A 15,298-nucleotide genomic window follows, 5' to 3' on the forward strand; every position below is an offset into this window, starting at 1 on the left:
TGGAAAGGCTGCGGCTCTCAGAAGGGCCCAAAAGAGCAGCAGCGGCCGCAGGAAAGAAGAGGCGAAGAATGAAACCAGCAACCCCCACCCCACTGCCTGAGCCCCTGCTTCATCTCAGCCAATCAGGCCTCAGCTTCGCCGGCCGGCCGACCAATCAGAGCTGGAACTGGAGCGCTTGTAGCAGGGCCCGGCTTCCCGCGGGAGGGCCGCCGGAGCCCGCGCGCTCCGCCCTGCCCCGCCCCGGCCCGCCCGAGCCCCGCCCCCTGTCCGCCCAGGCCCCGCCCCGCCGCGGCCAGCAGCGCCTGCCCGGAACCCCCTGGCCAGCGGCCGGCCGCTGGGGCCGAGTATTGTCTCAAAGGCCGAAAAGAGAGGAAAGCGGGGAGATTGGGGGACAGCCACGTGACCGGGAGAGGATTTATACTATTCTTCTTTCGCTGTCGACAATATTGCAAAATGTATGAAAGGGACCGCACCGCCAGGACAGGAGCGTGAGGGCGCGGGCAAGGTAAGCAACCCCCGGCCGGCTTCGCGGGGCGCGGGGGCACGGGGACAAATCGCGGCACCACCCCGCTCACTAAGCGGCTGTCCCGGGGTCTGCGTCCTGGGTCGGTCTCTGAGCCTCGTGAGCCTTGAGCAGTGTAGACTCGGTCCGGCCGCTGGGGCATCTCGGAGGCGGCGTGGACGCGGCCCCTGAGCCGAGGAGTCTTCACTGACCGGGGGGCTGCCGTGGCGCTGTAGTCGGGCGCAGGCGGTCCGACTGAGGCGCCTCCGAAATCCCGAGGTAGTTAAGGCAGTCCGCGTAACTCGCGGCGGTGAGACCGTGGAGACGCGGACTCTGACCGAGGCGCCCTGCAGCGCCCTGGCTGGCAGCGGGAGCGCCGCAGAGCCGCGGGGCGGTGTAGACGCGCGCGGGGGGCGGCCGCGGAAAGTTTGCTGGAGTGCGCGGGGCGGGCGCGCCGGGGGCTGGGCGCAGACGGAGGCGCGGGGCCAGGGCCCGGGCGCGCGGCCGGAGAGTGTCCGCCGCTCCCGGCCGCCGGCGCCGTGGGGGACCCCCGCGCCCCGGCCCCAGCTGCCGCCGCCGGGTGGAAGGGGCCGGGGGTGGGGGAGGGAGGAGCTGAACCGAGCGCGGGAGGGAAACGAGAGGAGATTGACTTCGAGCCTTTCAGACAGGTTCCCGAAGCGCCCGCGCCGTGCCCGCTGGAGCCCGGGGTCTCTCCAGTTCACCTGGGAGGAATCTGACGGGCAGAGGCCCGCTTTCCGACACGACACACGCTGAGGGGACTCAAAGCCGGTCTGGTCCGAGCCCGGAGCCCAGCTCCTTCTCTCCTTCCACTTCCGCCTCAGTGAGGAGAAAGGCGTGGTAGTGGGGGGGGGGGGTGCAGATGGGACTTGGGGATGGGGTGTAGGGAGAGGATTGGGACTCCTGGATCTGCCTCCCGCTGCCTCTCTGTGGCTGGGGGGGTGGGGGGGGCCCTCAGCACCAGGTGAGGGAATGAATGGAGGAGGGAAGGCAGCGGTGCGGAGGAAGCCTATTGGGCAGGTGATGCTAGTCCCTGCCTACCTGGTCCCCAGGCTTGCTGTGCCTGGGGCCGATAGAGTGGGCCTGTGTGACAGTCTCCTGTAGGGGAAGGAAGACCCCCAAACCCAGCTTCTGCCACAGGGGGAAGGCAGAAGGGAGCCCAGAGGAAGGAAGAGATACCTGCACACCCAGGGTGGCTCTTGGGGTGGCCCAGTCCCATCGCCCGTTACTCCCTGTGACTTTTGCCCCCATTCTTACTCCTACACCCTCCGAGTCTAATTCCTGTACCGCAGGTCCTTTGCACGTGTTATGTATTTTTTTGATCAACAAGCAGTCATCAAACATCCCAGGTACAGGCAACTCAGCGGTGAACAAGGCCGACCTAGTCTGGGACTTCCACAGCAGTGCAGGGACACAGATGATGAATAATAGTCCAGGAGGGAATGGGGCATGGGAATGGGAGGCAACCTTGGGTGGGCATGAGGAAAGGCTTCTCTGGAGAGGCGACAGTGAGTCAGAGGGATTCATGCCTCCTCAACCTTTGGGCCCAGTCACCTTTTCCAGGAAGGCTCCCCTGACCTCACTGACCTGATACTTCTCCTGTTGACAGGCTGTCATAGCCTGGGGACCACTCCTTCCATGGACATTTTTATGTCATTATTGGGTTAATATTTGTTTCCCTCCATCAAATGTGTCAGGAAGGCAGGACCCAAATTTCTTTTGAGTAGAGAGCAGACAAATCGAATAAAGGATGGGTAGAATTTCCCCAGGAAAACGCAGGCTGCTCAGCCAGGTCAGGCAACTGGATGGGAGAAACTTTTCTCTCTCCTTCCCTGGACTGAGTCCTGGGCTCCCCACCCATTTGCAGTTCACAGAACCAAAATAAAAGAAACCAGCAGGCCGAATGAGGAAGAGAGCAGGGAGAGCCCTGGCACAGATGGCCCACTGAAGCTCCAGGGCTGTTCCACTGCAAGGGAAGGGACCTGTGGAGGGGGAGGCCAGAGGACAGGTGCCTGTCCTGTTCTCTGAGCTCAGGTTGACCTAGTCCTCAGCCCAACCTCTGTCCCAGCTCTGGGAGGCTTCATTTCCTTCAAAGGCTACTCTGGAGAAGGTGGTGGCCAGCAGGGTGCCCCGGATGGCCAGGGCACAGGGCCGCAGTAACTACCTGGCCTCTCCTGCCCCTCCCCCAATCTGGAGCAGACAGGACCCAGGGTGGCACCTGTCTGACCCAGAGTCAGGCCTCTGGGCCACAGATAGCTGCCCAGGTTCCCCATCATTCACTGAAACTCCTGGCTGGAAAGTAGGACTCAGGCTTAGGACCGACTCTTCTTATTTTTCGTAGTTTCCACACTCAGTGAATTTCTCCCTCCCCTGGCTCTGTCAGACCTGTGCTCCTGGCACCTTTCCTGTGGCAGATTATGCTCTCACAGATGCCCAACAAAGCTTTTAGCTTCCCCCCCTCCACTTCGGGGGATTGAGCTGCCTCCGTGCACGGCTAGAGAGAGTGTCTGCATGGTTTATTCAGGCTCTGGCAGGGACGGAATAAAAGCGGCCTCCTCACCCACCCAGCCGGCCAGCCCTCCTGACTGGAATTGCTTTAAAAAATTAATTTGCAATGATTTATGTCCTTCTGTTCTGTGGGGATCACCAGCATTTAAAATATGTATTTAAATCAGATTCACTGCTCCCAGGTAAACCTTAACCTCCTCCCCCCACCCAGCGGCAAGAGCCCTGGATTTGGAGTTGGCGAAACTCAGAGGTTCAGGCCAAGTTCTGCTAATGACAAGCTGTGTGACCTTGGGCAAATTACTTAACCTCTCTGCGCCTTCATTGGCTCCTCTGGTAACTGAGGTTAATGATAATCCTTCCCTCACAGGGTGTTGTGAGGATTAAATTAGATAACGTTCAGGGAAGAGCTGTGCAATGCCAGGCCTGTGTTTTCTGTTCCCCGGTACAGGCTGTCCCGCTAATTAGCCTGGTGACCTTGGGCGGGCCACTCAGCCACTCCTGGCCCTCAATTTCCCCCTCTGATAAGCACAGGGGTTCTAGGAGATGAGGCCACAGAGCGCCCCCCCCTTCCATCCCTGAGCCCCCGCTCACCTCCTCCAGCCCTCTGCCAGACACCCTCCCCTTGGCCGCCCTCTTTTTCATTATCCAAGCACTCGGTTCTAATTGGAGATGGCCCCCTCCCCAGCTGCCTCTGCTCGCGGGGTTTGGGCCCCAAGGGCCTGCAGTTCTTGGCTCATTTTCAGGAGCAATTAGCCGTGATGTCACAGGCCTCCGTGGTGGCCTCAGTGGGCGTGTGTGCCTGGAAGCCTGAACGCCACCCTGTCTGTGGCCTGTGGGACTCCCCCAGGCCAGGGGGGTCCCCATTGTTAGCTGTCGAGAGGCGGCTTCCCAGGCAAAGCCATTTCTGTACTTTATGACTCCTTGAAGCCCCGAGCCTCAGTGTAAATTAGTTCTACCCTGTGCTTTTGTTGGCACTGTCTGTTCCTTGGAAGCGAGGGGCTTTGTCAGGAAGAACAAAGCTGTTTGGTGTTTTTCTGATTTGGGGGAAGCGTGCTCCTGGGGGAGGGCTCATCGCTTCTCAGTGTCAGTCTGGAGTCCTCGATTCTCAGACTCACTGGTTTTGTTTTGGGTTTTTAAGTCCTATGGCTTAAGCATCGCATATGTTTGTGTGAGGGTTGGCTAGGGGATTTCTTTCCTCCTTTTTGGCTTATATAGTGTATTCTGTGGAAGCTAATTCCAGGGACTGAACTTTTCAAATCACTGCTTCAACAGCTTTTAAAAATCTGGACCTAGTTACTCCTGTCATCCATGTGTAAAGGTTTAGAAAAAAAATTCCCAACCCGAGGGTGGGCAGCCTGGAGGACGCACAGCTCCTGGCAGCAGGCACTCACTGTAGACCTGAGGTCAAAGCTGAAATGTCGGGCGACTCTTGGGACGGGAGGTAGGGGGGAGCGTGGTCTGCTCCGTGCCAGACATCTGGATATTTAGAAAACATCTGGGTGGCTGGATTTTTCAGGTTCCTGCCTGACATTAAATACCACAAACATTGAGCCTGCCTCCCGTCCCCCCACCTCCCAAACACACCCAGCCCCTTCCCCCCGTCTCTCCTGACGGGTAAGAAACATCCATTCTTTCCAATTCCCCAGCGTTTCCCCCCTACCGGAAATCTGATGGGCTTATGACATCATGGCTGGCTGCTGAGCGATGAAGTGGATGCCACAAAGAAATCCGACATATCAGATGGATTCTGAAATCAGTTTCCCTCTGGCTGTAGTAACAGGCGTGAAGTCAGGAGAATGTGAGCTTTGTTTAAAAACCAAAAAATAAAACTAAGCCTTGTCTTGTATTAAATACAGTTTGTTTGTTTTTTTTTTTTTTTTTTAAGCAAACGGACCTTTTGGATATCGTCCTATTTTAATAGAAATGCTGGTTTTTATGAAACGAAAGCGTCTAATAAATCAGATCGATGCTGCATGTTCCCTTTCGGTTGAGTTTTTGTGTGTCCTTATTCAGTAAGAAAGGAGGAATTGGGAATGGTTTATCTCCCTTCGTTATTCAAATAGGGTAGTTTTTTTGTTTGTTTGTTTTTGAGTTTTTGGGGGGTGGGGGTTGAAGCCAGTAAAATTCACGGGGTAAATTGCTGGTTTGTGTTTTTCCAGGAATTCATTTTTGTAGAGTGACCTTGGACCTGACCTGGTCTGCAACACCGTATTTCCCTCTGCTGGTTTTTCTGGCTGGGAAAATGTAAAGAGGATGCAGTGAAGCCTGCTTTTCAGTGTCCCCTCGGCGGGGCAGAGACGGGAACAGGGGACCAGCGCAGTTTTGGGGATAAAAAACCCCTTTGAAAGGACGAAGTCAGGAGGGAAGCAGACAGTAAAAGGGCAGCGTGGGAGTGGGGGGATCCACTGTCTTCCCCGCCCCTCCAAAGAGGACATCAGAGCTCAGAAAAGAGCTCCAGACTGAGGGAGCTCACCCTGATGCAGGTCCAGGTTAAAGGAAGCTCAGGTTGGGTGCGCTACGCCCGCCACACCTCCCGCGCGGGCATTTGGAGTCTAACAGATTGGATTGGAGTCCCGGCTCCCACTTGGACAAGCTGTGGGGCCCTGGGCAAGTCATGTCACCTCATAGTCTCTGCCCCCTGTGAACTGGCACAAGGACCCCACCCTGCATTCTGGGAGAATCCATAGTGCCGGACGCTTCCCTGATGCCCGGCTACTTCGCAGGACTCCGGGGTCAGCCTTGGAGCCAAGGGAAGCCAGTGTAGATTCTGGACTTTACATCCTGGTTCTGCCACTACTATCTGAGTCATAATAATAGGACCAACCTCATACATGCGGCCATCGTGAGGACTGACATAGTGAGCAATCCCCAAGCCTGAGCTGTTTTTATGAGATGTGCCCCTGAGCTCTGCAGGCAGGTTGCCCGGTAGGACTGTTGGGCCTGGGATGGGAGGGGATGTGTCAAGGTGAGCACAGGTGGAGGATAATCAAGGACTGAATGGAACATTTCTCATCACTCTGCATGGAACTTTCCATGGGTCCCCAACGCCTGCAGGGAATAAAGTTCCCCTCCTTATCTGAGCCCCGGTTACCTCACACCTGGGCCTCATGCATGGGCCTCTGCCCTTGTTCAGAGGGCCTCGCAGGCTGCAGGACACCGCCTTCTTTGGACGCAGTACTAATGGGTAGGTCACATTTTTCAGCACCTGCCGTGGCTTTCTTAGGGGGCACTTTACATGGATTAACTCGTTTGATCCTCACACCAATCTATGCAGGGAGTATGGTTATTATTCCTATTTTAGAGGCAAAAACAAAGACGTCAAGGATCTTGCCCGAGGTCACAGAGCCCAGAGCAGAGCCAGGGGTTGGGCTCTGACACCCGTCCACCTCACCCCAGCTCCTCTGGCTCTGTAGGGCCTTCCTCCACCTGTTTCCCACCTCACCCCTGAAGCTGGAGCAGCTGCCTTCCGAGGCCCGCCCCATCTCTGCCCAGACTCTTCCACTACCCACGCAAGAGGCCATCCTAGATCAGCCTCCCTCCGTGCATCCAAGGAGCTCTGGCACTGGGCACGTGCCGCTCTCAGGCTGTGGCTCTGTGCTTGGCCCGGGGCCCTTGTCTACCTCCCCTAGAGGCCAGGAGCAGAGCTGTAGCTAGCTTTGTGTCCCCCACAAGGCCCTTGCAGGCCAGGTCAGCAGCCCTTTACTAAGGACCTACTATGTGCAACATGTGGGGACTCATGGCAGGTGCCCACACCGAGCTGGGGCTTCTCTCCTGAACTGCAGACCCATGCAGCTGATGCCCTCGTGGCCGTTGCGCCCTCTCCCTCAGACGTCACCCCCAGACGCCTGCCCCACTACCACATCTTCCCCATCTCAGGTAACGCCACCTCCACTTTCCACGCACTTGCTCAGGCCCCAAACCTTGCAAACATTGTTGACTCCTCCCCTCCCTTTCTCTCCTCTCTCTCTCTCCCCTGAGCTCCTCCCTCATTCAATCCATCACCAAATACCACTGGTTCTGCTTTCAAAATATATCAGCAATTTGACCATGTTCACTGCCCCTGTATGAACGTAGCAGCCTCCTCGTGGGTCTCCTACTTCTCCCTGGAGCCCCCAGCATCCCTTCTTGGTGCAGCAGCTAGAGTGATCCTGTTAGAACTTGGGTCAAACTCTGTACCCCTCAATCCAGAACCCTGCAATGGCTCGGTCAGGGTCAAAGCAGAGTCCTGCCTCTGTCTCCTGCTTGATCCCCCTCTGACCTCAGTTCCTGCCACCCCCACCCCACTCATTGACCTCCTTGCATTTCCTCCAACATACCATGTGTATTTCCACCTCAGGACCTTTGTACTTGCTGTTCCCTCTCCCTGGTATACTCTTTCCTCTGATGTTTATATCACTTTCTCATTTGCTTCGGAGATCTGATCAAATATCACGTGCTCGGAGAGACTTTCCCTTACCAGCTCCCCCATCCTTTTCCTCCTATTTTGTCCTTTCCCTGCACTGTTGCTCCTCATAGCACGTAGTCCTGCTTCCCCTTATAATGTATGTACGTATATGTACACACACACACACACACACACACACACACACACACACACACGTATATATATTATTGGAAACTACCTGCACTAGGGCAGGGCCCTGCCTGTCTTCTCACTGCTGTATCCCTGGTTCTCCATAAGCATTTGCTGAATGAAAAGATAGATGGACGGACGCTATGCAGGGACAGCAAGTATTGAACACATGCCAGGTTCTGTGCTGGGTGCTGCGATGACACACGTGAACAAGAGCCCCCCCCCCCAACTCCCACCCCATCCCACCCACAGAGCCCTCATTTGGAAAGACGGACACCAAGCAAGAAATCACAAAGTGGGTGGAGTGGGGGGTGTTGGAGAATGAGCTCAGAGGAGAAATTGGTCCGGCCAGTCAGAGGTTGCTTCCTGAAGGAGGTGATACACGAGGTGACCAGAGGGGGACGAGGGATTGGAAGAAAGGGGGTCGGGTTGGCAGGTGGGCAGTATACTCCAGGGGCTGAGGACAGGGCTGGGTGGACACAGGAGAGTAGGTGGGGCCTTCGAGGTCATCAAGAACCTGGTGGGTGGAGAGAAGGGCAGGTTTTCCAGGTTGGGGGTTCCCGAGCTGGGAATGTACAGGGCATGTGTGTGCACAGCTCGGCTGGCGGGGGACAGATTGGGGAAGGTCTTCAGTGCTGCCTGAAGAGGTGTCAGGAGGAGCAGTGGAGCTTACGTTGGAATCCCAGCTGTCCCTCTGCATCTGTGTGACCCTGGATGCATTGCTTCTTCTCTCTAGGGCTCGGTTTCCCGTCGGTAGACTCCTGACCACATGCCTTTCCTGCAGCACTGTCCTACTTCACAGAGAGAGAGAGAGACTTAATTAAGCCCGGAGGGACCCAGGATAGAGAGAAGTCTGCCTGGAAGACCATGGCAAGCCGGGGGAAGGGAATGTGCAAAGACATGGGGCTCTTCTCCAGGCTGCATTTCTTGAGTCCCTCCCTCAGCAAACAGAGGCAGGGACAGCAATGATGGGGGTGGCCTGGCTGTCCCCACTGGGGGTCTGGGACGCACCTGTCTCTGCACTCAAGGGGCTGGCCAGCTTTCATCTCACACTCTGCTGAGTACTGCAGCCCTGAGAGACAGGCCCTTTCCTGGAGCTGGAGAAGCCAGGGCTCAGAGCAGAGCTGGTAAACGGCAGATGAAGGACTTGAACCCAGATCTGCTTGATCCCATGCTCTGCTGTCCTTCAACAAAACCGAGCCACATCCTTTGGGGGGGGGGCAGGCGAGCTCGTGCCAGGTCTGGGGGAGCCAGAATTGTACAGGTGAGGGTGCCTGAATGAGTCCGTAGAGCATGCGATTCTTGAGCTTGGGGTTGTGAATTCAAGGAGGCCTAGAGCTTCCTTAAAACAAAACAAAACAAAACAGCAGAACTGTACGTGTAAAATCCCGCTCATGACAGGCCCCAAGTTAGCATCCCCTCCCCAACCACGAGGCTGCCCGATCAAAGCCACTCTCTGCTTTGGGGAAGGTGAGCCAGGCCTCTGGAGAGCCACCTGAGCCTCTTTTCTTGGCTGGAGCTTCTCTGAAGACTGTGGATGCTCCTGGAAATTTCCCAGGCTGCTGACTCCCTGAGGACTCAGAACTACCTCTCACACAGGGGCTGCTGTTCTCCCCATTGTAGAGCTTGGGAAAGCGAGGCTCAGAGGGGAGCCCTTGTCCAAGGGAGGCATGCTGGTTAATTGGGGGGTGTTCTGCGATATTCCATTTCCAAAGGCTGTCTCAGGGATAGAGGGCTTGGTTCCATGTGCATTGGACCACTGGGGCCTCTGGTGGGAGCTTCAGGGGGCCAGTTTCAGCCCACGTTGAGAAAAATGTTCTTTCAGGTATGTCCAAGATGGGATCTTTGCAGGAGTGAGCTCCCCGTCACCAGTGGAGTTCCAAAACCTCTGCATTTGGTGGGAGAAAGGATTAAGGTGAGAGGGGCTGTTGGACTGAGCAGTTCAAATTTTTTTGACCTCTCTAAGCCTCCGTTTCCTGAACTGTACAATGGGAATATTAATACCTAGCTGTCAGAGGTAGTAGGAGTCCGGGAGTACTGCAAAGCACCCACAGAGGGTGCCCAGTAAGTGCCACTGTCCCCTCCTAGGACTCCTAGACTTCTTCTATAACGGCCAGGCTGTGAGGTCAGAGTGAGGAAGGAGCCACTTCACCAGCCCTGCCTCTGTCTGGGGAGCCGAGGGGTCCGCGCAGGGAGACATCCGCCTCCCAGTCTCATCTGTCAGATGAGCTGGGCCACGATGGAGTAACACAGTGTGGGGCTGGGGTCCCCAAATGACTTTGGAAAGCATGGCTTTGAGGGCAGGGCGGACCTCTTGCTCCCACAGATTTGCCAGGCTCCAGGAGAGACGGGGTTTACATTTGGTCTCTGTAAGAACTTCGCTGCTCTAATCACAGACCCCCCCCAGGCTAAACTCAGAGCCTCCCTCCCCTCCAGGGCTTCTGGGTTCCTGACTAGGGAATGGCTCGATGCCAGGACCCAGAGAGCTGGGGGGCCCTCACCCAGATGGGCTCTGTCATGATGTTCTAGGCAACTGCTGTTTCTTGAGCACCTACTCTGGGCTGGAGATTTTCCTCACCTCCGCTTGAATAATTCTTGAGGTGGGGCTCACGATCTCACGTCACAGGAAAGAGGGCCATATTTCAGGGAGAGGAAAAAACTGGGCAGAGCAATATGAGAGCCGGAGTTCTATCCCAGAGTGTAAGCATTCCCTGTCTATACCCCGCCATCCCCCGGGCAGGGCAGTGAAGCAGCATTGGCTTCAGAGCCCTGGGATGTGATGGGGGGACTCTGAGCTGTGCAGGAGGGCACAATCCAGACTCTGCCCTTGTATCTTTGCTCATTCTGTTCTCCCTCTCACCATGCTCTTCCAGGCAGACTCCGCCCTACCCTGAGTCTCTTTGGGCTTAAGTCTCTCCCTCTCTATGAGGCAGAGCACGGCGGCAGGAAATGCACAGGTCTGTTTTCAAATGCTGCGCTGGCTGCCACCGCTGGACCCAGAGGGAAGAAGAAGGGAGATGGCGGGCCCACGGGACTGCATAGACAAAGGCAAGAGGGTGTGAGCGGCTGCATCAGCTAGGAGGGCGGAGCCAGGATCTGGGCAGGGAGGGTTGGCTGCTCTTTCCTCACTCTGGGCCTTGGCTCAGGCTGCCCTCTCTGCCTGGCTGCTTCCCCTTCTCCTGTCCCAGCCTTTGTACCCTTAAGCCCCTGCTCATTGGTCAGTGTCTCCCCGAGACTCTCTCCTGAGTCTCTCAGGTGCTTTCTCGATTTGCGCAATGACCCGGAGCGTGCTGCTTTCTGTTCTGCCTGAGTGTGGTGGTAAGATCCTCCCCCCAAATTCTGGCTCAGCCCTTCGTCTACTGGGTGACCACGGACAAGTGACTTCCCCTCTCTGTTTTCTCATGTGCAGGACGGCACTTGCAGCCCCCAACTCCCAGGGTCCTCTAGGGGATTGAGGTTGTGCTCATAAGGCAGGAAACCACACTGTCTCCAAAAGCCAGCCAGCTGGGACCCATGCGTGCGTGCGCATCGCTGAGGGCAGGGCCTTGTGTCCCGTGCCCTGCTCACAGCAAGGCAGAAAGGCGCTTTTGGAACAAATGGGCAGCCTGTTCTCCAACTCAAACGTGAGCGCTCATAAAATTACCAGTAACCTAAATAGTTATATTGAATATCTACACCATCTTGTTTAATCTCAACCACCCTGTGATGCGGGAATTATTAGACCCATTTGGCAGATAATGTAGTTGAGGCTTAGAGGACCAGCAAGGAGTAGCTGAATCGGGTTTTGCCTCTGAGTCCGGCTGACTTCGTTGTGCTGTGCATTGGTTAGGATGCTGTCCTGTTAAGTCCCCGGCTGAATGGTCCAGAGACTTTCTCTCCTTCCTGGGTGCCCTTCTTCATCTCCAGGCCACACTCTTGGAGTCACTGGGGTGACGGGACATGGATTTGGGGGCCCATGGCAATCTGCCTGTTCATGAGCCCTGTGCCCTAGAATACCTGCACACACACACGAGTGCACACACTCAAATGCACACTTACACAAGTATACATGCACCCTCCACAGCCAACAAGTTCCCCGAGGCTCCAGAGTCAAGTGTCTACAACTGCAAACCTGTGTGAGGTCCCCGTGAAACGCTGCGGGTCAAGCTGTCACCGCTCATCTATTGGTTGGCCTCAGTCCCCGAGCTGTCCGCACTGGAACTCGAGCTGACACGACACTCCTGGGGTCTGATGGGGCTTGGGGACTCCCCACCCCCAGCTCAATGTCCCCTGTGCCAGCTCAGTGTCCCCATGTGCAAGGGAGGAACTGGCACACTCCATCCCGTCTCATCCGGCTCAGCACCAGGGAAGCCTGGAACTTTGCAGGGGCCTTGGCCGGCTCTCGTGACCTCTTTGAACCAGTGTCCCCATTTGTGGGTGACCCCACAGCTCCAGTCTGTCCACCCTGTCTAGCTAGCCAGGCTGGATTGGCAGCTCAGGCAGGATAGGGCACGTGGAAGCTTAGAGCGGGGAGGGTGGAGAAAGTGCAGCAGTGGTGTTCACAGGAGTGCTGGCTGCTGGGGCCCCCCTGGGCCCGCTGGGGAAGGGGATGCGTGAATAGTTCTGAACCAAGTGCAGGTTGGGCCAGCCCTGGGTTGTCTTCCCAGGAACTCAACTCTGAGAGCCACCTGTGGCTGTGCCCACCCCGTCAGCCTCTGAGAGAGTGTGGGCAGCCTTCTTGGGGGTTGGGGGAGGCAGGCCCCAAGGAACTTCGGGACCCTTTAAGTGGCCCCTGGTGGCCAAATCAGCCAGTGGCCAAGGGGAAAGGCAGTGATAGAGCCGTGAGGACCTGCATGGGCTTTGGGCCTGGGACACACCAGCCCAGTAAGAGCAAGTCTGGACCCCAGAGATTCATTCATTCATTCTGCAAATGTTTATTGAGCACCTCATATGTGCCTTGCAGACCCTGTGCTCAGTGCTGGGGATGCAGCAATGGAAAAGACCCGTGCCCTCAAGGAGATCACATTGTAACAGACAAAAAACATAACAGGAAATAAAAAATATTTTGGTCCAGAGTGATAAGCGCTAAGAAGAAAAATTAAATAGGAAAAGTAAACAAGGGGTGGATTTTTATTTTCATTTATAAATAAGGTGTCCAAGGAAGGTCTAATAGAGAAAGTGACATTTGAGCAAAGATGGCAAGGAGGTGAAGAGGTGGGTCAGATAGGTTCTCTGGGGGTAGAGCATTCCAGGCAGAGGGAACAGCCAGGGCGAAGGTATGGAGCAGGGAGCATGCCTGGCACAGTGGAGGAGTAGCAAAAGGAGGCTGAGGCCAGCGTGGCTGGAGGGGAGTGAGGGAGGAGGAGGCAGTAGCAGAGTTGCTCAGTGAGGAAATGGGGGCCAGATGGTGAGGCCTCCTGGACTCACCATTTACAAGGATCCCTCTGGCTGCTGAGTTGAGAGGAGACTGGGGGAGGGGCAAGAGCAGAGCCAGGGAGCTGGATAGGAGGCTGCTGAAAATAATGTAACAGGATTTGCTGATGGATTGGATGGGGGGAGGGGGGGAGAAGGAGAGGGGGAGAGTGTGTATCCAAGTGCAAGCAGAGGGGTCAAGGATGGCTCCAGAGAGTTCTGGTCAACTTGCTGAAGAGGCCAGCCAGGCCTAAAGGCTCAGTGGAAGCCCTCAGGGAAGCTGGACACCAGGGAGTAGACTGGGGTGAGGCGGTTCTTTCTGTGCCCACGGGTACTCCGTGGGTCCCAGCTCAGCCCCGGGACTGGACTCTGGACTCTGATCTAGGGCTGGGCTTAATGTGGTCTAGCGGCCCTTAGACACCCTCTGTGCTCGAACCTCCTAGCCATCCACTCGCCCACGCAGCTACCTGGCCTCCCCGGCTCTCCCTCTCTCTCTCCTGTCCTTCTACTGTCCCTCCTCCCACCTGCCCAGCCCCTCCTTAGCACCCCAACTATCCAGGCACTGCCCCAGGCACTGGGGCTGCATCCAAGAACTCGGCAGCTGGGGTCCCCGCTCTCGTGGACTTGACGTGCAGTGTGTCTGGGCTTGAAGCAACGTCACAGAACAGAATAAAACCCATGGATACTCTTAATTCTTTCCGATTTAAGATCATGCAATAAGTTTGTGACCACGAGTTTGTGATTTCATTGTAATACATTTTCTAAGTCATTTCAAATAAAGCCACGATCACTGGAAACCCTGGTCAGGTCATGCCTCCCGGTTTGTGTTCCAGAAAAGACTGGCAGAGCCGAGGGCCCCCTGCTGCCAAGGCTCAGGGAGGAAGGGCTCCCAAGGAGGCAGAGAGGTGGCGGAAGCTTGACATCCCCAAAGGCATGGGTGGGGGACAGTGTGTGGAGCAGGACTGAGAGCGTAAGATGTGGCGAGGCTGCAAAGCCAGGTGGGCCCCACTGGAGCAGCTGGCCTTTGTTCTGAGGGCAGTAGGGAGCCACTGATGGTTTCTGAGCTGGGGAATGCCCCACCTTGTGGTGCCAGAAAGAGAAAAGGCAAGTTGCTCCAGAAGAGGAGGCAGTGAGAAGGCTGTGGCCCTGACCAGTGCAGGGCATAGACCTAACCCAGAAAATGAGAGTATCAAGGGGGTTGAATATTGGAAGTGTCACAGGAGTGACTGGCTGGATCTGGACGTGGAGCTGATGCTACCCGCTGGGGTTCCACAGTGCACCACCTCAGAAAACCTCAAAGCAGAAGTGCTCCCCACCTCTGAACTGGCCCATCCCCACCCAGCCCTCTGCACCGCGGGAACCGGCACCATCCCAGACTCCCTGTGCTCTACATTGATGCTATCTCGAAGTCATTTGATTTGGGCTCTCAAATTCCTCCCCAGCATGTCCCTTCTCTGTACCTGTGCAGCCCCTGCCCCAGGCCAGGCCCTGCCTCTCCAGGCCTACACTCCAGGTCTCTCCATGGCCTCCTCCTCACCTCAGGCCTCCAGCCTTGTACTGCTGTTCCATCCCTTGCAGAAGAGCCAAAGGGATCCTTCTAGAACCTGAGTCTGGCATGCCACCCTCCTCATCCTCATGGTTTCCCATTGCCCTGAGGAAAGCCCACCCAGTACAGGCCCTCCTAGCTGAGATCCAGAAGATGACAGGGAGTGGGGGAAAGAGTGTTTCAGGAAGAAGTAACCTCCAGAGCAAAAGGCCTGAGGCAGGCACGGGCTGGGCCCATGGGAGGAAGCAGAGTCCTGTGCCCACCCACATCAGGGTAGCCACTGCCCCGCACCCACCATCCATCCAGGAAGGCAGCTTGAAAGGGACAGGGGCCGAGCCTGGGTAGGCCAGCTCCTGGGTGCCTATGGGGTAGACTGCCCTATGGGATCTTAGCATTTAAAAAAAAAAAAAAAACCAGCTTTATTGAGATATAATTCACATACCATGAAATTTACCCTTTAAAAGTGTACAATCCAGTGGTTTTTAGTGTATTTATACGGTTGTGCAACCATCACCACTATCAAATTCCAGAACACTTTTATCATCCCCCAAGGAAACTCTGGCCCACTAGCAGTCCCTCCCCCTCCCCTTGGAGACCACTGATCTACTTTCCGTCTCAATGGATCTGCCAATTCTGGACGTTTCATATCATGGAATCAGAAAATATGTGACCTTTTGCGTCTGGCTTCTTTCACCGGGCATATAATGTGTTTTGAAGATTCACTTATTCATATTATAGCACAAGTCAGTACTTCCTTTTT

The 15,298-nt window shown here is 55.9% G+C and overlaps 1 long non-coding RNA gene across 1 annotated transcript; it reads left to right on the plus strand.

Annotated features, from left to right (window-relative positions):
* Positions 1–283: 283 nt before the first annotated feature.
* Positions 284–4,881, plus strand: LOC123780862 (uncharacterized). The gene is made up of 3 exons (XR_006776536.2): positions 284–505; positions 1,167–1,343; positions 4,675–4,881. It is a non-coding gene; the product is annotated as an uncharacterized LOC123780862 (long non-coding RNA).
* Positions 4,882–15,298: the final 10,417 nt, after the last annotated feature.

The sequence above is a fragment of the Ursus americanus genome, chromosome 17 (assembly GCF_024610735.1).
Source record: "Ursus americanus isolate L20-20 chromosome 17, mUrsAme1.1.p, whole genome shotgun sequence".
Classification (NCBI taxonomy): Eukaryota; Metazoa; Chordata; class Mammalia; order Carnivora; family Ursidae; genus Ursus; species Ursus americanus.